Source organism: Nicotiana attenuata, chromosome 12 (assembly GCF_001879085.1).
Source record: "Nicotiana attenuata strain UT chromosome 12, NIATTr2, whole genome shotgun sequence".
In the NCBI taxonomy this organism is placed as follows: Eukaryota; Viridiplantae; Streptophyta; class Magnoliopsida; order Solanales; family Solanaceae; genus Nicotiana; species Nicotiana attenuata.
In genome coordinates this window covers 17,572,544-17,596,975 of record NC_032000.1, presented here as the reverse complement: position 1 = coordinate 17,596,975, position 24,432 = coordinate 17,572,544, and the positions used below count along the sequence as shown (strand labels likewise).

The window sequence follows — 24,432 nt, the reverse complement described above, 5'->3', positions numbered from 1 at the left end:
GCCTCAGTTGTAAAAGAACATATCTTATTTGTGCCTCACCATAGCCTGTTAGGTTATATTACTATTCGTTTTCTCATTTTTGGTAATGGTGGTGTCGGGACCAGTTTATGCATACCTACCTCGACTATTTCACTGGATATTAATTATCTCTCATCGGCACGGCCCTGGAGTAACTCCGCTTAAGCAGATGCAAAAAAAAATCAGATACTAGCATTTTTTGCTCGGCTGGGATTTGAACTTTATGGTCTTTTACACTTTAGTACTAAAGTGCGTGCTAGTTCAGATGTCCTAGAAAATTTTAAGATTAACTTGACTACATATTTAAGAATTTCAACATTTGAATTTGATATCTACTGTTCATCACAATATAAGGTACTTACTTACATGGAATCAAAAGAATGTTCACATGATTTATTTGTATTGTCTATCTGTGTAAAGTGAGTATGCTTAAGCAGAAGACAAGAAATTCTTGAACCACTTCACAGAATTCTTGGGATATCTCTTGAGATTGTCATTGTAATCCACATAATAAAGACCAAACCTAGAGGAGAATCCTTCTTGCCATTCCCAGTTATCCAATAGAGACCACACAAAGTATCCCTTCACATTGCAACCATCTTCTCTGTATATCAAGCAAAATCAAATCTCAACTGTTACAAATGGAACAAATCTTCAACTCATATTGCTTGTATATGTCATTGTAATCCTTGAATTAGTAGATAACTTACCTGATTGAAGCTAACAAACTTGTGAGATAGTCATTATGATACTTGATTCTTTTCTTATCTTTTAGTGCATCTTTTCTAGAGATAAATAGACTATTTGGATCATCCATTCCTGTAAAAGTACAAGAGGAAGTTGGTGTTGCTATATTTCTCTCATATAAATACTTAACATGTTACATATCTTACACAAAGAGGAGCCTTGACGTAACTAGTAAAGTTGCTGCCATGTGACCAAAGGTCACGGGTTCGAGCCGTGAAAACAAGCTCTTGCAGAAATGCAGGGTAAGACTGCGTATAATAGACCCTTGTGGTTTGGCCCATCCCCGAACACTGCGCATAGCAGGAGCTTAGTGCACCAGGCTGCCTTTTTTATGTTACATATCTTACACAACTTACCGTTTTGTGTGATTATAATCGTGGGGTTCCCGTACTTTACACGAATGTAATTCATTAAGCTTCTGATGCCATGAGGTACTATGAATAACCATATTGAATTTGCCTGCAAGTCAAAAAGAACAATAACATCAGTAAGTAAATATTGTTCAATGAGCATAGTGTTAAAACCATATTAACAGCCTCTCTGCCCCAGGATAGGGGTAAGGTCTGTGTACACCCTATCCTCCCCAGACCCCACCCGTGGGAATCCACTCGTTTTGTTGTTGTTATCGTTGTTAAAACCATATTAAGTGTATTCCATTTTGCAAAATTACTTACCCGGTCTGGTATTGGCTTCCCCAAGCTCAATGCTACAAAAGGTAGGGTTAAGTACTGGTTAAGCAATAAAGCGCGATCAACATTACTATTGTATCGAATGAGAGAAGAGGATTGACAACATACGAAGAACGGTAGCACCAGAATCTGAAGTCGTGTCATTGAACAAAAATCCAACCAAGTTAGTGATGTTGCTTCTTGCATACCATGTAGTATATGATTTATGCCTATAAAATCGAACGAACCCTTGAGCAGAGATGACTCTTCTTCAGAGAATTTTGGCAACCGGCTTCCAACTCTGCTGATCATTGTGCTTGGATAGTTACCAAAGATTAATGGCTCAATAAACCTGGATTAGACAAAACTTTCACAGCATCAATTCTTGGTAATCTCTGAGCTCGAATGTGTTGGGAGGTGGGAACAAAGTCCCACATGGAAAGTAGAAAGGAAAAATAAAATAATCTACTTATAAAGAGTTGGATACTCTTAATGGTGTGAGGCCTTTTGGAAAAATCGTGTGGGCTTGGCTCAAACCGGACAATATTACACCATGCCAAGAGTATTTTTGGGCCGTTTTAGTCTAATAACTGGTATCAGAGCCAATGATTTGGCGAGACAAGTACGAGTATGGAGATGACGAAGTGATGGTGTTGGGCCTGACTTAGTGTCTTTGCCCGTCTATGGGCCAGTTTACTACCTGTACCCATAGCTTCAAAAATGCATACACAACCTCTCCTCTAGGATTCGGTGACCATAAATACTCGGATCATGTGGATGTGGAAAGGAAAAAGAAGCGACTTATAAGGAGTTGGATAATCTTTGATGTGAATCCTTTAGGGAAAATCGTACGGGTTTGGTCTAAAGCGGACAATATCACGCCATATTAAGAGCAACAGATTGTAACATGAGTAGATTATCGAATAGATAATATAAGTGCCCGATTTTACATTTGCCACAATTTAGTTGAAGTATGAAACATGAGTCAAAAGTACTTACCAGCCTAGCTGAAAATCCAGTGCTCGTTGTGTTGCTTCGATGTCTTCTTTGTGGTTAGTTGCTGATTCATACCAATACGAATCTAACGATATCCCAATTGACCCTTGTTGATTTTGCTGTCAATATATATCACATGTCATTTTGTATAAAACCATGCTAGAAACAAAGAATGGTACTCTGTAACAAGTTAGTGAAAGTCATGTACTTAATTATTAGGATCAGTACCTTATACTTTTGCCTATAAATGTTCACTGCAGTAGCATGAGCCAAGAGAGCATTGTGTGCAGCAATATAAGGCTCATTACCAGAATTCCCTTCACTACAAAAGGCATGAAGTAGGATAGAGCAACGCCCCGGTGGCTGGCTGCCTAGATCATACCCTTGTTGCACAAAATTATGGGGTTCGTTGAGCGTGATCCAATGCTTCACTCTGTCGCCAAATGCTAGAAAACACGTCTCTGCATATATCGTGAAGTCTTGTCTGCAATGAGTTAAGTGATCTAAGTTTATATTACGTTTTACAACATTTTTTAACAAAGATAGAGAGGTTAAATTAAGGTCCTATTTACATGATGTCTGGACTGAGCCATCCCTTGTATTTATCTTCCAGAGCTTGAGGAAGGTCCCAGTGGTAGAGTGTCACATACGGTTCAATCCCTGCAAAATGAGACTATGATTAGTGAGTTAAAAGTTAGAAATTTGAGTTCATGTAGCAGTGTGTTTTGTATGACTGAAGTCATTCTTCAGAAAATATTTTCAAGAAAATGAGTTATTTTCGTAGGACAATATGGTGTGTTTGGTTGGACGTAAAATATTTTGTGGAAAGAATATTTACTAAAGATCGATAATAGTATTAGCAAATCCGTTAATTAGTATTTTGATTAGAATTTTTGAGTATTTAAGATTGATAATAATGTCTAAGTGTTGGTTAAAGCAGTAATAAGAAACTACGAGTTGAGATAATTGGGCGAAGGGAGGTCAATTTTCACCCTTTTGGTGTAAAGTCTTTTCCTTCAAAAATATATTTTGGCAGCCAAACACCAGAAAATGACTCGGAAACGTCCGAGTGATTTTATGGTGTGTCTCACACAACTGACATTAGTTGTCTCGCACATTTGTGGATCCATATCTTACACATTTGGGTCCACAAAATTCTGAGACCACAAAGTTGTGACTTGTGAAACAAAAAAAGAGACCTCACACAATTAACGTCAGTTGTGTGAGGCACAAAATAAAAAATTTCAAAACGTCCCTAAGCTTACCGTTGGCCAATAACGAATCAATGACTTTGTTATAGTGATCAACTCCAGCCTGATTGATCTTCCCAGAACCGTCTGTAGATAACACATAATTAATCTAAACAATTACAAAATAAGATTTTAAAGATAATAATAATAAAATTAAAAAAAATATAAAAAAGAGGAAGGAACATGATGTTAGAAGTGAAGACTATTTGCCACCAACTCAAATCTCGTCTTTTTTATTAAACTTAAATTTAACCTCGAGTTTGACTTAGCTCAATACAATTATACAAGTGTAATAAAGTAGCTAGAGTTTGAGGATATGAAATAATACTATTAGTCGTACCCGTGCGATGCACGGTCAATACTAAAAAATATTAATCAAATTAAATTGTGATTAAGCTTTTTAAACATTTTAGATCGTATTGCTTTAATAAATTTCAATTGTTATCTTATTTGTCAACACGATATACTCAATAATAAAATCTCTATTAAGTCACATGAGACTCATATAGTCATCGAATAATTTTTTTTGTTATACCCCAAGGTTCTGCGCTCAGTCCGTTCCTATTCGCCCTAGTGATGGACGCGTTAACACATCACATTCAAGGGGATGTGCCATGGTGCATGCTATTCGCTGATGACATAGTTTTGATTGATGAGTCGCGAACTGGTGTTAACGAGATGCTGGAGGTTTGGAGACAAGCTCTTGAATCTAAGGGTTTCAAGCTTAGCAGGACAAAGACGGAATAGCTGGAGTGTAAGTTCAGCGCTGAGCAGAGGGAAGTGGGCGTGGATGTGAGGCTTGAATCATAGGTCATCCCGAGAAGAGACAGCTTCAAGTACCTTGGGTCGGTTATCCAGGGGGGAAGGGAGATCGACAAGGATGTGTGTATTGGGGTAGGATGGATGAAGTGGAGGTTAGCATCTGGAGTATTGTGTGACAAGAGAGTGCCACTGATACTCAAAGGTAAGTTCTATAAAGCGGTGGTTAGGTCGGCCATGATGTATGAGGCTGAGTGTTGGCCGGTTAAGAAATCACATACCCAGAAGATGAAGGTAGCAGAAATGAGGATGTTGAGGTGGATGTGCGGGCATATTAGGATGGATACGATTAGGAATGATGATATTCGGGAGAAGGTGTGCGTGGCTCCCATTGACGACAAGATGCGGGAAGCAAGGCTCAGATGGTTCGGACATGTTCAGAGGAGAAGCCCAGATGCTCCGGTAAGGAGGTGCGAACGGCTGGTTGTGGAGGGCACGAGAAGAGGTAGGGGGCGGCCTAAGAAGTATTGGGGGGAGGTGATTAGACAGGATATGGTGAGTCTTCAGATTTCCGAGGACATGGCACTTGATAGGAACATGTGGAGGTCGAGTATTAGGGTTGCAGGTTAGGAGGTAGTTGAGTCTTGTCTTATGCCATAACTTTGTGTGACTAGTTTGGTGGGGATACTATTTTGCTTTTGCTTTGTATCATTCTTCTTGATTTCATGTTGTTCCTATTTTTCGTATTTTTTCATATTATATCTGTGGTGTTACTAATATTGTCTTCTTTTGTCTTTTTGTCTTCTTGAGCCGAGGGTCTTTCGGAAACAGCCTCTCTACTCCTTCGGGGTAGGAGTAAGGTCTGCGTATACACTACCCTCCCCGAATCCCACTAATGGAATTTCACTGGGTCGTTGTTGTTGTTGTTGTATTTTTCTTTAATATATTATCTAATATTTCGTATTATTACATTGTAAATATAAATTGTTATTGTTATTAGTGTATTACTTTGTTTAATAAGCCACATATAAAATCAGTTATTTTTTAAAAAATACTTTAAAAAATCTGAAATTTGTAGTTCCTATTTTATAGTAGTATTGTCCTATATTGCCAAGTGGCCTATTGTGAGGCTGCCACTTGGCTTAATATGGATACTTTTTTTTTCTCTTTTTAATAATACTAGTATTTATACCCGCGCGTTGCACGGAGAATATTAAATATAATTTTTTAATAAAAAATATTACTTGAAAACTACGACGCAAAAAAGCATGTAAATAATATTATTTTATGAATATGTAAACACACTAGATATTCATACATTCAAGTCTATCCAAATTCTACTATTTTTCTTGAATTACAATTTTGTTATTTAAGTATTTGAAGAAATTGGAAAAAAATAAGGATAAACTTTATGTTTAAAATATTTAAAGATATTTATCATCTTTTTATTTTCTCATGAAATAGTAGATAATATTATTATATAAACATGTCAACTGATAAATATAGGTGCAATAATATGGAAACAGATGACTAATAATGTAACTAATAGGTTAAAAAGTTGCCTGATTTGATAGATATATTCCATGGAGAACATTTTGTCCGACCAAGAAACCTTGCTATAGTACACAATTCCATTTACATATTGTTCGTAACAATTATCACCGTTTGTGAGAATGCTAAATCTGCTGGCATATAGTTGGATCAAATAGGGTTTTAATTAAAAAGATGTTGGTGATGGAGTTAAGGGCAGTAGTTCTCTCTCTTGTTTTTTTTTACGTGGGATTTGGGGTTAGGTGTTTTCTAGGAATAAAGTTAATTACTTATCTCTTAAAATTTAAATGTCAAATTATTTTTTTAGGCATTTTGCCTCTTGGATAATTTTGCAGATTTACATTTTTACTTCGTCCAAATTATATGTTCTTTTATTATTACTCATCTCTTAAAATTTAAAGTTAAATTAATTTTAGGCATTTTGCTGCTTGGATAACTCTGTAAATTTATATTTTTCACTTCGTCCAAAATATATATATATTTTTTATTTTGTATAAAATATATCAATATTTTTTTTAAAAAAATTCTATATTATATGGAATAACCAATTAGAATTTTCTTCAATTTTATTTTCAATATAAATTTTTAATTTGTATAATTTTTACTATATTTCTTGTAATTGTTTCAAATTAAAATTAGACTTTTATTATATGTTTAAATCCAAATTCAAAAATACTAACTCATTATTAGCAACACATAGTGCATAATTTAATTTTTAAAAAATTTAAATTACCTAACCTAATTAATTTTTTTCTTAAATTGCCAAAAGACTTTTTATTATATTGCCATTTGGCTTACTATGGTGTCTTTGCCACTCCTATTATATATAGAAAGATAAAATGTATCAATATTTTTAGATTTTTCTTCTACATTATATGGAATAAGTAATTACAATTTTCTTCTATTTTATTTTAAATATAAAATTTTTATTTTATATTTTTTACTATATTACTTGTAATTGTTTCAAGTTAAAATTAGACTTTTCTTCTATGTTTTAATTCAAAAATAGTAACTGCTAATAACACATAGTGCATAATTTATTTTAAAATTAATTTTTTTAAAAAATTAATTATTACCTAACTTAACTAGTTTTGTACAAAAATTGCCAAGTGACTTTTTATTATGTTGCCGCTTGGCTTACTATGTTATCTTTGCCTCTCATATTATCTATACTAATTTTTTTAAAGACGTGGATTTTGGGGTTAGGTGTTTTCTAGGAATAAAGTTAATTAATTATCTCTTGAAATTTAAATATTAAATTAATATTTAGGTATTTTGCCGCTTGGATAATTTTGGCAGATTTAAATTTTTTACTTCATCTAAAATATATGTTCTTTTTATTATTTTAAAAATGTATCAACATTTTTAGAATTTTTTTTCTACATTATATGGAATAAGCAATTGGACTTTTCTATTATTTTATTTTCAATATAAAGTTTTAATTTTTATGTTTTTTATTGTATGTTGCTTGTAAGTGTCATAATTTAATTTTTTAAATTTAAATTAAAAAACTAATTATTACATAACTAATTTTTTTCTAAAATTGCTAAGTGACTTTTTAAATATTGCTACTTGGCTTACTATGGTGTCTTTGCCGCTCCTATTATACATAGGTAGATAATATAGATAATATTCATATAGATGTTTATAGTGAAAAAAAAATCTTAAGTGGAATGTGTTTTTGAAAACAAACTTGGTTAATAGAGACATAGATAAAAAGAAAGCTTACTGGGAAAGATCCTAGACCAAGCAATAGAAAGCCTAAAAGCATCCATTCCCATGTCCTTCATCAGTTGTATATCTTCCTGTTTCAAGAAAATACTGTCACGACCCTAGTTCACCAACCGTGAACATGTCATGACGACACCTGGTCCCCATGACCAGGTAAGCTTAACATTTGCGAAAATATAATAATTACGAAAAAATAGAGAAAATCAAATCAAATATCTAAAGAAAACTGTACTGAATGCCGCTTGGCAAGTACAACTCAATATTACAAGTCTAAAACAATTCCCAAAACCCGAAAACTCACGGGCAACACAGGCTACAGAAGTGTATAGTAAAGGTTCCAAACTCCAGAATTTCTAACAACCGAAAGAAGGAAAACTAAGTACTAAAGATAGAATAAGAGGGAGACTCGTCGGTCTGCGGACGCAGCAGATCTACCTCGAAGTCTCCGTAGTCCTCCTGCCTCACTGATAGTGCGCCTGAGTAGAGGTACCTGGATGATCTGCACATGAAAAACATGCGCAGGAAGGGCATGAGTACACCACAGCGGTACTCAGTAAGTGCCAAGCCTAACCTCGGTTGGGTAGTGACGAGGAAGGACAGGGCCATACTGAGACAAAATATAGTAATAACGATAATTAACAGTATGATAATCTGACAGAAAAAATAAATACAGCAGTGAAATAAGACAGATTAAACAAGGCAATAGCAAATACACAAGAACGGAACAACCACAGAATAAGTACAGCTCAACACCAATGGTAACAATGAGGATCTCCCAGGATACCGTCCTGTAGTCCTTTTCTCAACTGTCCAGTGGATCTCCCGGGATACCGTCCCGTAGTCCATTATATGTGTATATTCGAAGGATCTCCCGGGATACCGTCCCGTAGTCCAACTATCAATGTGCAGGGGGATCTATCGGGAATCTAACCCGTAGTCCCAAAGTAAAAGTGCAGGGGGATCTACCGGGAATCGAACCCGTAGTCCCAAAGTAAACAAACAAGGGGGGAGCTACCGGAAATCCCACATCTGTAGTCCCAATGTAAATGCGCAACCACAACCAGAAGATATTCAGAAATGAAGTACAAAAGACAAACATCAGGTAGTACTAGTCTAGCATGCTTCATGTAGTACAGTCAAGGCAACTTAAACAATTAGGCAAGTTAAATCAACTAAACATGCTTTTCTAATCTAACACAGGTTATAACTGCAAGTAAAATAAGGCAATTATGAAGGAAACTCAGTCTCAATATCTTAAGTAAAAACCGGATTTTTTTCAACAATTAGCTCAAGTACGCGCTCGTCACCTCACGTACAAGGCACTCAATTACCACATATCATATCCTAAGGGGAAAGGTCCCCCACACAAGGTTAGACAAGCCACTTACCTCGAATCGGCACCAAAATCAACTCGAAATCACACTTTTGCCACGAGTATCTGACTCCAAATGGCCCAAATCTATTCAATTCAATTATATATCGTAAGTCATATTGCAAACAACTGATTCCACTATTAAATTTAAAGCTAGGACGCGAAAATAGGTAAAATGACCAAAACGCCCCTCAGGCCAACGTCTCGGAATCGAATAATTTTCACATTTTCAGAATCCTCGTACTCTCACGAGTCTAACCATATAAAAATCTCCCAAATCGGAGGTCAATTTCCCACTCAAAACTCAATAATTAGGTCTATGAAGTTTCTTCCAATTTTCCCCAATTTTGACCTTGAATTCGAATTCTAATGGAGGATTCAACTATAAAATGATGAAATATAACAAGAAGGGACTAAAGAAACGTTACCCAGTGATCTTCACTTCAAATCCCACTCAAAATCGCCTTAAACCGAGCTCTCAATTGATTTTTGCAACTTATGAACTCAAACCCTCGACATCTCTATTTCTGTCAAGGGGTTCCGCTTCTGCGGACAAGGGACCGCTTCTGCGGTCCTGCTTCTGCGGACCACGAGCCGCTTCTGCGGTTTTCATGAAAAATCCAGGGTTCCGCTTCTACGGTCTTAAACCGCACCTGCGGTTGCCGCTTATGCGGATTCCTTACCGCTTCTGCGGTTTCAATCAAAATCCCAAGGACCGCATCTGCGACTACTATCTCGCAGGTGCGTAACCGCTTCTGCGGTTAAACTTACGCACCTGCGGAAACTGAAGAAACACTCGAATTTCGCTCCTGCGGTGGTCTAGCCGCTTCTGCGCTTCCAAGCCGCAGAAGCGGAAATACCAGATGACAGAACCTTCAGCAATCCATTCAACTTCAAAATTTTCCGTCAACCACCCGAAATCATCCCGAGGCCCTCGGGACCTCAACCAAAAGCACCAATACCTCCTAATACCTTATTCGAACTTGAACCAATCCTTAAAACACCTAAAACAACACCGGAAACCCGATTAAATCAAAGATTCAAGCCTAAGAACTTCAAATTCCAACAAAACACACTTTCGATCAAAAACCTAACCAAACCTCGCCCGAATGACCTGAAATTTTGCACACACATCCCAAATGACATGACGGAGCTACTGCAACTTCCGGAATTCCAATCCGACCCTCGGATCAAAAACTCACTATCGGACCGGAAACTTCAAAAATTCAAACTTCGGCATTTCAAGTCTAAATGAGCTACGGACTTCCAAAATACATTTCGAACACGCTCCCAACCCCGAAATCACCTAACGGAGCTAACGGAACCATCGGATTTCCATTCCGAGGTCGTCTTCACACTGTTCCGACTACGGACCATTTTTTCAACACTTAAGCTCTCGTTTAGGGACTAAGTGTCCCAAAACTCTCCGAAACTCAACACCGAACGTCCCGGCAAACCAAAATAGCAGAAATGAACTTAGGGGAAACAGTTAAGGGGGGATCGGGGCGTAATTTCCAAAAATGACCGGCCGGGTCGTTACAAATACTTTTTCAAATATCATTTAGTTGGTATAGTCTGACCTGTATTACAGGTCCCTTATTATATTTATCAGATTATAAATGAATATTTATAATAAAAATTTACTTGTAATTATTTTATAAATAACTCGATTATGTATATAATGATTTTTTTTATAACGTCGCGGTATAAACAAGGTTTTCAATCTAAAATATTCATGGCCAGTTTTTCTTTAATTATTGAAATTTTGTTATAAATAGAATTTTATTTATGGTTATAAATAGAATTTTATTTATGGTGAATGTCTATATTTAGAGAGATTCTAGGGTTTATTACTTGGTGGCTAAGTCACTCTCTCCCTATAAATAGAGGGGTCCTATTCCATTGTAATTCATCCTAAATCAATAAGAATTCTCTCTCTCTACTTTTCTCTGCAATATTCTTCTTCTTCTTTTATTGTTCATAACACGTTATCAGCACGAGACTCTAACCAATTGAGTAGAAGCTTTGGGATTGAGCATAATGATTGTCAATTATTCTATGAACTTCCTTCATGATTAAATTCTGGATTTAAGGTAAGTATTTTACTTTATTTTTCAATTTTAAATTCTTGAAATTCTATAATTTGATTTTATATACAAGCAAAGACGATAAATTTTGTTTGCAACTCTAATGGAGTTTGAAAGAAATTATAACCACCCAAAGTGGTAAAATTTCTATGCCTTGCCATGACTAAATTCATGTATGATTGTGGGCAAAGAATTGAAAACCCGTCCCATTGAATTTGCTCCATTCTCATTCCCTTTAGAGAATGTGATAGCAATATGTGATAAGTCTGAAAGAAGACAAAATTATTACTATGAAGGTATCAATGGATGTGGACGTGGACGTGGCAATGGACGAAATTATAATCGTCATCATTGTGATACTGAGAATAATAAGGATTCTTAAAATAATCCTTCACTATGTGAAAGTAATATGTGTCATCAATTTGACACGAGACTTTATAAAGCACATATAGATGATTATAGTCCATTCATGATGTGAATGTGACAACATTTGATTTATGAATATATATTCATTCTTGGAAGAATATAAACGTGCTAGTGGTAGTGATGTTGTTACCCAATTTTGTCCTACTCTTCCTTTAATTAATTTCTTTACAACTTGGACAAGTTATTTTATATAGTTCTTGCTTTTCAATAATTTTATTTAAAATAATGATGTATTAATATTATCAAATATATAAATATTAGATTTTTATGTTTAATTAAAGTGTTAAATTTTAGTCCAAACTGATAATACAAAGAAGCCCAAAGAAATTAATATAAAGAAGGAAAAAGTCTACCACTCATTCTCTTTCATTAGCCCACTCTTAAATAGCTAAAAAGTAAATAAATAAATAAATAGGCGAAATTTTTCATAAACATAGCGACATTACCATTTTACATACATAGCAACTAAATAATTATATTTGTAACAGACACCTTTAAATCATGTACCCATAATCAGGCACCTAATGCGTTTATTTCCTTAATAAAAATGTTCCTAGTACTTTTTATGACTTTTTTTTCCACTATATTTTTCTCTTGAAACCAATCCTTAACAAATTCAATTGGTAATATATTTTCTTTTCTTTTTTAAACTAATTCATTACGTAACAAAATTTCTACTATTCGTACATGGATTCTTTTTTACTAGAAAATGTACATGTGTTTTTTATACANCATGTGTTTTTATACAATATAAACTCTAGCGAAAGTATACGTCTTTATATTTTGAGAAAATAAAATACATATGTTTCATGAAAATATAATGTATATTTGAGGTATTTATATATTATAAATCAAGTAATTTTATATTATTATTATTATTATGCTAGGAAGATTAGCCCAACAAATAAAAGCCACCCAATCTCAATAGAAACTTGAGCCCAACAAAATTCACCCATCAGACTTTAATAAGCCTATTTAGCCCAAAAACAAACCTTACCCTAGTTTCTTTTCCCTATTAGCAGCCACCCCCCATCGTACTCTTCCCCTCTCTTTCTTTTCTTTTGGCAAAAAGTTTAATCCCTCTTTCAGTCATGGATAGATCTGTCTACACCATTTTCATACAAGTTGATATGTTTCTTATTCCCTCTCTCCTATTTCGAGCAAAGGGTACAAAGTGGCAGATCATTGTCAAATCAAATCTTCACTTGTTCATGAATTGTCAAGGCCGAATCTCTGCAAATCTGAATCAACAAGGAAATTCGGTCAATATCTCTTCAGAAGATCTAAACCAAAAGGCTAAATTTTTTGATTCCAAAGCCAACCCGTGATATCTCTGCCTTTTTCCTTTTGAAATTCAAATGGCTAAACTTTCCCTTCAAATCCCGCTCAGAAACCCTAGCCATAGCTTGGGGATGCACCTATAAATACCTCTCAAAAGTTTCAGCCGAAATGGATATTGGAATCCCCTCTAAAAAATCAAAAAAAAATTCCATCTAAAAGGAATCTTTAATCTAGTTAAAAGAGGAATAGATCTGAAGCCTCGCAAGCCCCAGTTCGCTGCCCCGCAGAAGGTAAACCCGACTTCATTTCTGTTCTTTAATCTCTTCTTTATTAAAATCGCTGAGATTGTTTAGAAAGTCATGCTTGAGGATTTTTATCTTTTAGTTCGAGATTCGGCTACGAACCTCCTGTGTTTTGTCATGGTGTTTTCATGTACTTAAGGTCATGTTTTAGGTTCTTTAGATTGTACACGTAAGTTTTATAAAATATGACCATAAGTTATATTTCCAAACTTTGTCTTTGTAAGTACAACAATATTGGTGTGCTAGTCGGGACCATTTTAGCTTTCTAAATTTCAGGTAGGCTATCTCCTTAGATATCATGCTTCTAAAATACTAAAATATCTTGTTGGAGTAGATTAAATTGATTGAAATATCAACCTTTTATGTACTGATTTTTATTTATTTATTTATATTTGTTGTGTGTCTTCAAACTTTAGATGTCATGAGCCTTTACTCTATACTTTATGTTCTAAGTGTCATGTTGAGAAACCCGTTTGTTTTTGCATCTTTGTACATCCTGCCATTAGGATTCAGAGTGTTTTATTTGAAATACATATTTTTATATTTTAAAAAGGAATTATCATGTGCAGCAACTAATTTTCAACATGCTATTTAGGTGTTTAGGTCTTAAATGTTGAAAGATAATATTTTAATTCTATATGGAAAATGTCTATTAAGAAGAAATGAAGAATCATGCTTGTCTTGCTTAATCTTGTAAGGCTTCAGTGACTAAAGCTAGTATACTAATTCCTTTTAAACAGTTTATATAAGTTGGGCTCATAAGAGTCTCTATTTTCATAGAACAATATCATAAAGCTACACAAGACTCTTCTTAAACATAAGACAAAAGAATCAGGACTTACTTTCATAAATTAGCAATGCTTTTGGATGTATTTGTAGTACAACTAATAAGTACTTTAAAAGAGGAAGAAATAGGGATATATACGGTACTTTACATTTGAGAAGATTGAGAATCAAGTCAGTATGAAATTTGCCCACACATATTCTTATTTTCTTATTTTTGGTTAATTTATTAAAGTAATATTTCTTATCTCTAATCCTTCATTTTCTCCTTTGTTTTACATGTCATACCGGAGCTTGCAAGGAGTTCTAATACGGACTCGATGCTGCTGCTAGCTTGCATATCCTTTCATTTCCTCTTCCTCTTCTAAAGTATATTTAGGGCTCTCGAGAAAAGAGAGGAGAAGAAGAGAAGAACAAATGTTGACTGCCTATCTTACCTTTAATGCTTTGTGAACTTTTTTTTAATTGTTTTACTTGATCTCGTTTTGGATAAACCCAAGTCCGTTTAGTTGAACAGAATGTCATTGTAAGGCCTAATAAAAAAAATACAGTAGCTAAATTTGAACCCAATTTGTCAAGGTTTGAATCAAACTGAATTAGCTTGGTACTTTTAAAGACTAATATGAATATTCACAAACTGAGTAGAACTTGAGTTTTCTGAAGCTGTTTTTTTTTTCACTCAGAAGGTCGTGCCTTCTCAACCAATTCTGGTATCTTACAATTTCTCAAGATTAATTACATTTTGTTTAAATTAATTTTCTCAATCAAAGCATTTTGACGTCTGATCTTTATAACATAATGACCTTGGCCCGTTTTCCCTTAGAATCAAAGCATTTTGGAAAATTACCAGACGTTCCATGACTTAAATGTGATTTGTTAAAGATCATGAAGGCTACTTGACTAACTTTTGAGCTTAAATTGTTGTTGAACCCATAAAACATTGGGTATCTCGAGTCATCTTTACAATTAAGTTATTGTTTTACTTTATAAATTAATTACGTTTTCTATACACACTTACACTTTGCCTTAATGAATTTTAGTCCGGACGGTTAACTATTTTAACATGGATCTTAAAGGGTGTCTTAAAAACCTTCCTTTTAGATTAATTAAATCCTTACCTAGAACCTTAAAGTTAAGTAGATCATTAATAGAGTTTAACTTTAAATATTACTTTAGGTGTCCTAGTTCACCAATAAATAATTAGGTGGCGACTCTCTATAACTTTAATAAAATTCGAAATTGCTTATATGTTGTACCTTACTTTAACCAGTTTAAAATGGGGTATAACAAGTGAATATACCACACTCACCTCTAGAATTTTTGGTAATGTGATTATTAAAGATAATATTAATGCAAGAAACATATCTTGCATATAATTTTGACCATAACCATGATGGTATAACTTTCTCTTTAAAAGAGATATTCACCATATGGATGTTGATGAATATGTGGTAGTACCAAATTAATTGAGAGCTCTGGAAGAGCCAATTATTACTATTTTGGAGAAACACAATTGATTACCAATAAGGTATTGTGTTGTAGTAAGTCTCAAAGAAACTTATTCAGTTTCCAAAATATACGCGAAAACGGTTGATTATATTGAGACTATAAATAAATGAAAGAATTAATATCTTCTATTACTACAACTTGTAGCTGGGTAATATGTATGTGAAAAGCTACCCGCTTTATTCTCCAGTTTGTACTACACAAATAAAAGAATACCACAATAAAGTGGATGTCATTGATATAAAAATTCATATCATAATAAACTTGAAGTTTATTGATAATTGCACACGTCATGGTGTAAATCTGAAGTTTATCAATATTGATAATTTATTCAGTTGGCATAATTGGTTTAGCCATATCAATTTAAGTATGATGTGAAAAAATAATAGAGCTCTGGAAGAGCCAATTATTACTATTTTGGAGAAACACAATTGATTACCAATAAGGTATTGTGTTGTAGTAAGTCTCAAAGAAACTTATTCAGTTTCCAAAATATACGCGAAAACGGTTGATTATATTGAGACTATAAATAAATGAAAGAATTAATATCTTCTATTACTACAACTTGTAGCTGGGTAATATGTATGTGAAAAGCTACCCGCTTTATTCTCCAGTTTGTACTACACAAATAAAAGAATACCACAATAAAGTGGATGTCATTGATATAAAAATTCATATCATAATAAACTTGAAGTTTATTGATAATTGCACACGTCATGGTGTAAATCTGAAGTTTATCAATATTGATAATTTATTCAGTTGGCATAATTGGTTTAGCCATATCAATTTAAGTATGATGTGAAAAAATAATAGAGAATTCACATGGGTAAATATTAAAGAACTAGAAAGTTCTTTACGAATTCTCTTATATTGCTTGTTCTCATTAATTAATAGATCAACTAAAATTGGGATTGAATTCCATGAATGCTGGAAATATCAAAGGTGAATATAGGCTCATTCACCTGCCATGTATACCACATAAGATGCATCTATGAGATGGTTACATGTGCGATTATTATTAACCCGCAACATGGTGTTTTGCGAGGTAACTTGCTCAATAATTTGATTTCGAGCATAATTTCCAGATTTTCTATTCAAGAAGTTCATCTTGATAAGTTGGTTTACATCACAGTTGGTTTAGCAAAATGATTTATTAAGTGCCTCTACTTAGTAGCTAAACTATTGCTTATGAGAACAAAGTTATATATATCAGTTTGATATACGTTATATACAAAAGTATATTATTTTCTCCCCTCACAAGTGGTTCAGAACCAAATAATTCCATCTTATTATTATTAATGTGCGGTGTATATTTTGATTAACACCATAACGCACAAAGATGGGTTCTCAAAGTTGAGGTAACAAGTTAGTTTTTCTAACATGAGGGGGAGACATGATAAACAGTTGAGAAAAAGTTACGTGGAATGAATTATCATTTGAACATCTAGATCCTCGAATAAGATAATATGAACTTCAAGTTCATGAAAGGATAATTCATTGCAATATATTGCAAAGCATGCCAGACGCATTTGCTGACCCAAAGAAAGTAACTATATTCTGATTGCAAATGCTCCTATTAATATAAGTCCTAGAAGGACAAAGTCTATGGTAAGCTTAAAGCGTATAGACAATCGGTTTCAAATAAACTTCTTGATAAAGAAGATGAGCAAATGATCAAAATGATCATAATAAAGGAGGCAAGTGATCTAGAAGATCACATGACATAACACTTCATAAAATCTCAAGAGAGATTCAGGTACCTGAAAATATGAATGAAGAGATCTCTATGTTATGTCTTTATGAAAAATAAGGAGGTTGGAGAAACAATTCAAGTAGAATTTGGTTTCATATGAAAGACATGTAGTTTTGGACCTGCAGTTCAAACACTTGAAAGTATAAAGTCAATGATATGTGCAATCAGTTTTCGATATCTTATATGTCTAGCATGACATGAAAACTTGATATGCATCTAAAGTCTATTATATGGCTTATATGACTTAAAAATCCTTGAAAGATTTAAATTGCTTGAAGCATATACAATTCTTGATCTTGAAGTACCACATCCTCATTGCAATTTGTGCATATATGTATCTTGCTATAACTATAAGCATGATAATGTGATAGCGAGAATACCTCCATAAAGATATTGAAGAGCCATTCTACGATATTTATGAAGACATTATATCTCTATCAAGAATGATGATTTCAAAGTGCAGTATATTCATTCAAGTTAATATGTCTGATTTGTTTATCAAATCTCTACCAAAGATCTTTTGAAGATGGTGCGCAAGATTGGAATGCAAATGCTCAAGGATGTGAATTGATGCTCTCATTAGGGGGAGTTAATGCGCGTTGTACTCTTTTTCCCTTACAAGGTTTTGTCCCACTGGGTTTTCCTTGCAAGGTTTTTAACGAGGCAACCAAAAGGCGTATTGTTAGATTTGTGTACTCTTTTCCTTTTCTAGATTTTTTTCCCACTGTTTTATTTTAGTTAAGGTTTTAACGAGGCACATTATCTGTTGAATAGTCATTCAAGGGGGAGTGTTATAAATAGAATTTTATTTATGGTGAATGTCTATATTTAGAGAGATTCTAGGGTTTATTACTTGGTGGCTAAGTCACTCTCTCCCTATAAATAAAGGGGTCCTATTCCATTGTAATTCATCATAAATCAATAAGAATTTTCTCTCTGTACTTTTCTCTGCAATATTCTTCTTTCTTCTTTTATTGTTCATAACAAAAGTGACTTACTTGGAAACGGTGATAATGATCCAACGCGACATCTGCATTGCTAAAGTCGAGTATTTTACCTGTCTCATAAAGCCATATATAACACTTAGTGGGCATTTGGACATAAGAATTGTGAAATTTTGAAAAAAAAAAAATCAAGTAAAAATGGTATTTGATTTAAAATTGTGCTTGGACATGAATACAATATGGAGCTGTTTTTTGAACTTTTGTGAGTGATTTAAAGAGAAAATTTTGAAAAACAGTTTTTGGAGTTTTTCAAATTTTCGAAAATTTTTGAAATTCAATTTCAAGTGAAATTTGAAATTTTCACCGCCGCCAAACACTAATTTCGAAAAAAATAAATTTTTTTCATGGCCAAACGGACCCTTAAACATTGCACCATCTTTTCTCTTTACAAATTGTAGCCAACTTAATTAAGTAAAAAATGCAACAATTAGACTTTAATATCCCACTAATTCTTATGAGGTGCAAAAGTCAAAGAGTTGCAAATTGCAGTCTTGCTGCTAATATTTTTCTATGTATTTGAATGAAGAAGCATAACTAATGAAAAAATTATCTCCAGATTTGGGATAATACCAATCAAAATTTGACAAAGCACATTTCTTTTCTTTTCTTTTCTTTTTCTTGTTCTCACACAACAAAATTTCAGTTACAATATAAGAAATAGATTATAGTATGTTCTAATTTGGTCATAAAAAAATTCATCAGATTTACATCACTTGATTTATGCTAATTTGTCTATAACTATAATATTTTAATACGACAGTGTAACTATCATGTGTATAAGATCCATAAGGGTATATATAAAATGTTTTCGGGTGAAATTAAAAAATAGCCAGATTTACAAGTGGTAATTGGAAAATAGCCACAGTTTCAAAAGTAATCGAAATTTAGCCACTTTTTAAATAAAGATAAATCTGAACGAAAACAGTGTTCAAAATCCGGAAAATATTCCAGCATAATATACTGGAGTTCCAGCATAATACACTGGTCCTGCATAATATGCTGGAAGTTCATATACAGGTGCTCCAATCTCCAGTATATTATGCTGGAATTTTCCATGTATTGGATTTCCAGTATAATATGCTGAAAGTTCATACACAAGTGCACCAATCTCCGGTATATTATGCTGGAACTTTTCGTGTTGCAGCAAAATAGTGGTTATTTTTTAATAACTTTGCAAACGGTGACTATTTTATAATTACTAGTCTAAAAACTGGCTAGCTCGTGCTATTTTCACAATATTTTGTAGCTTACCGAAAGTATGTGCAAATTTGTCCCATATAGTTGGACCTCTTCCATTTTCTTTCACGGCGCCTTCGTACTGCCAACATAATATCAATTAACACAAGTACATAAATTACCATGCAAGTTGATGAGGACAATTTTTTTTTTTTTTTTTGGATTCTGCTAACTAAAAAATAAAATAAAATAGAGCAGCCCGGTTCAATAAAATACTTATACAAAATTTATGCAGCTTTAATTATACTTTATACATATACACAGTATTATTTTTTGATGAAGCGGGTTCAGTTGAACCCGCTTGCCACCACGTAAATTTCTAGGTAAAAATTCATCAAAATTACAAAAAGTAGTAGATATGAACACATAACTTTTAAAATCTAATAGATTCAATGCTAAGAATTTTGGAGGTTAAACCCATAGAGTTCAAATTCTAGATCCGCCTCCGTAAATAAGTCCTCTTTTTAGTTACTATAATAGCCAAATACTAATTAAAATCGTGGAGTACTCTATTTATCGAGGCTTAGGTTGATAGACAAAAATCGTCTAGTGTCTATACTGTAATTCAAACATAGGTCTACTACGATTTTCACTCATTTTATTGACCACTGGACTATATTCTTAAATGTCTATTCAAGCTGGCAATACAAAATTTTAAGAATTTACTTTTTCTGTTGCCTCACCATTTCCCTTCACAACTTAATGATATGATCTCGATATCAATAATAGAAAGAAAATCGCTACGCTCTCAGATTTTTAATAATTATAATTCTCCTTATTAGAAATACACAAACTAAGCCTAGAATAGAAGCTCACTATTCTATAGAACTTCATCTTGATAAATAGTTCCTACGTTCTAACTACAAAAATACTACTCCGTAGTCCGTACGTTTCAATTTATGTGAATCTATTTGATTCGGTATGAAGTTTAAGGAAAAAAAACTTTCGAAACGTGTGAACTTAAACCGTCACCGTATTTATAGGACTATAAGACTTTTGAAATTTAAGGTCTTAAAGACTTAAACATATCACAATATATGTATGGCTAGTAAAATAATTTTTATATATTAAGGTAAAATGAAAAATTTAGGTTATTCTTTTCAAGTTTAGAAAAATATAACGAGCTAAAAAGGAAAGGAGATCACAAACAAGAGTGGAGGCAATATAAGAAGAAGAAGAATATAGACAAAGATAGATGGTTTAAGAAAACAAAAATGGAAAGGAAGAGAACGAGTGATGCAAATTCTCTGAGACAAAGAAATAAGATAATTAGAAAAAATAATACCGTCGACCTCTCTATAACAACACTTTACTATGAAAGGCAAGTTTTTTCGAAACCAATTTTCATGTTACGTATAATATATGTTTTTTAAAACAGCAATTCATTATAACAACCAAAAATATCCGGAACAAATAAAGCTGTTATTGATTCGACGGTTGGACCACAAAAGAAACAAACCTGATAAGCAGCAGAAGCAGTTCCAAAAACAAAACCTTCTGGAAAGCTTCTTCTGTTTATGTTCTCTTCAGCCAAACATAATATTCCATGAAATCCAACCAGAAATAATACCACCATTGCTACAAATTGGTAAACAATGTGGTTTTTACTCCTCAGCAACATTTTGGCAGCTATTACCTCTTGAATATAGTACTGTGTAGAAGAAGAAAAAATTTAGAGAAGAGTAATCTTTATCATATTTATGTACTTGTGCGTAAGTCTCTCGCGTTCATGCAAGGTTCGGTGAAAGACTGTACCCTAAAATGATGTAATGTAAACAGCCTACCCTGACGCAATCACAATGGCTTATTCTATGACCCGATCCAAAGTTTTGTACATGAAAGAAAAAACTATCCTTTGAAGTAGAGACTCATGACATGAATGAAGTTAAAGTTTGTGGTTTGGTTGTTGAAAAACTCAAAAATGGTGTGAACTTTGAAGTAGAATTCTTGAGTGCATAAGTGCCAGGGCATGAGGGCAACATTAATTCTTGAGTCTATATTTTACTACTATTTTTCCTGATTGCATTACCTTTTGCTAGTTTTGTATTTTTGTTTTGGTTGTCAGATAGGTTTGCTTGATATTGCCCCTTCCCCCCCCCCCCCCCCCAAGCCGAGGGTCTTCTGGAAACAACCTCTCTGCCTTTTTAAAGGCAAGGGTAAGATCTGCGTATACTCTACTCTTCCCAGACCCCACTTGTGGGACTATACTGAGTATGTTGTTATTACTTTTTTAAATAATCATTTGATATTCGATATTCATTGGTCTAACTAATTCAGATGTGTATTACGTAGGGCCTATTAAGGGGAACTGTTCTCTATTAAAAGTTTCTCCATTCACATATTTCGAACCCGAGAATTATAGCCTGTTTTGGCCAAGCTTCTTTTTGGCCAAAAGTTCTTTTTTCTTTTTTTTGCCAAAAGCACTTTTGGCCAAAAATTGAGGTGTTTGCCCAAGCTTTTTGAAGGAATAAAAAGTGCTTTTGAGGAGAAGCAGAAGCAGTTTTGCAGAAGCAGAAAAAAGTAGCTTCTCTCCAAAAGCACTTTTTTGAGAAGCACTTTTGAGAAAAATACACTTAGAAGCAGTTTTTTAAAGCTTGGCCCAACACTAATTGCTACTTAGAAGTGTTTTTCAAACTAATTAACCAAACACAAACTGCTTCTCAACAAAAGTACTTTTGAGAAATGCATTTTTAAAAAAAAGCACTTCTCAAAATAAGCTGATTTTTGCAGTTTGGCCAAACGGGCTAATTAAAGGCGGAAGAATTCCAACACCCGTCTGCTTCTTTGTCTTGTGAAAAAATTTCATCTTTTAAAGAAATACCTCATCCTCCTTAAAATCGTAAATAAAGGAAGAGCTTATATTGATCTAACGAAGCAGAATATCAGTGACTATATATGCTTTCCAACACTTAGAATGAAATTATGTCAAACAAATAAATAAAGCAATTACGAGCAAAGACCAAATACATACATATACAACATACTTTTACAATGTAATTTGATCAAATAAGTAATCCACTTAAAGGATCTAAAATAATTATAGAAACAAACTAAATTATGAAATATATTTATTAGAAAGACCTGATATAAATTGGAAAACTTTAACGTTCTTCCATTCTTAATCAGAAATCTCGAGTTCGAATCTTGAGAATGAAGTCTTCTTTGATAGGAAATGTTAAAACTCATGTTGAATTAGAGCCCGTTTGGCTTAGCTGATTTAGAGTAGCTGATAAGCATCAGGTGCTGAAAAACACTTTTAAGTGCTGAAGCTGATTTAAAAAATAAGCAGTTACGTGTTTGGATAAAAGTGCTGAAATTAATAATAAGCCGCTGAAGAACTGGGTATACGAAGAGTTTTGTTCTAAAAAGAAGTATTTTAGGGATAAAATAGTAAATATTTTGGTCAAACCTAAAGTGCTTATAAGCTGAAATTTGATAAGTTGTGGGAGACCAACTTATGGCTTTTGGCTTATTTTTGGCATATAAGCACTTAACTTATAAGCACTTTTAATTTTACCAAACGCGTAGATAAGCCAAAAAGTGCTTATAAGCCAGTTTGACCATCTTATAAGCTTAGCCAAACACCCTCTTAGTCATACCAATGACTTGTGAACACCAAATAGTATAATCAAAGTAAGAAAAAGAGAAGGAAAAAAAGAAGTCAAACCATATGTATATTTAAATTTTTTATTTTTAACATAATTATCTGTCACATACAGAACGGATTCTTTATTTGGCTAGTATAGGCTGGCCAATAAAATAATGCGAGATTTAAGATCACAAAATCTAGCTCATTAATAGCCTTGCTTTATAAATCGTAAGTTCATAGTACAAGTTTTATTATGACATATAGTTAGATAACTCAATCATATAAACTTGGAGAGACTATTTTGTATACGGTTATAATCATGTGTCCCCAATTTTGTAGGCTCGAGTGGTCGCGTCGAGAACAAGTTCAATATAGACCGGGCACGACTCCGATGGTAGAATACGAAACTCGAAGATCAAAGTGCTCGATGAACACCGGGGTCGAGTATGACCAACCTCGAGATAATACCGTTATGGTTTTATAACAGAAAGAGCGAGATTCCCGCGGAGGCACTAAGATCACGGCGTAAATTCCGGAACGGATTTGTACTAGGCGGTTAGACAGTTGTATAATAAGATGCCCTACTACAATTAGCATCGTACCTTATTTAGGATTTCCCTACTATATATATAAAGGGGACCCCAATCATTTGTAACGCATCAATCATTGACAATAGAATATACTTACATTACTTTCCTGCTTACTGCTCATCTGAATCTGATTGTTATTATCTTATTGTTCTTGTCCAACTACCTCGAGGCCGTCATTGTTCGAGGTCGAGGTAAGCTTATATGTTGGTTTGACTCACCTTACTCTTTAATTTACACACTTGATTCATTGTTTATCAGTTAGTATTGAATTAAATCACATATCTTTAAGACCACAATACAAGTTTAATTGTTACTCGGATTTTAGAATAAACATATTTCTATCTATGAATTGTAACACACTTGTGTAATTTCTAACTACATAAAAGTTTCAAGAAATAAAATTCAACATTTGAATACATACCAAAAATTACACGCGTTAAATCTTGTATTGCAAATCCCATCATTTTATCGTCACCAAAAAAGTAGTATACATTTTTATCTTTTAAAATAAACTAATTAAACTTTTATGTATTTTTATGATGACAGAAATATCATGATACTATGATCCCAGTTCCAAAACGTTTTTTTCTTTTTGCTTTCAATTACGTATACAATGACACATAAATTGAAACGAAAAGTATTAGTTCTCCCTATTAATGTGAAAAGAAAATTAGAAACTTGTCACCTGAAAATGAGCCATCGTAATTTCTGAATAAAATAAGGGAAAACTATACAATACAACCGCTCTAAAAAAATAATAACCGATAAAATATTATATATATA

At 33.5% G+C, this 24,432-nt stretch overlaps 1 pseudogene; it reads right to left on the bottom strand.

Moving 5' to 3' along the window:
* On the bottom strand, positions 448-7,794 carry LOC109235335 (annotated as a pseudogene).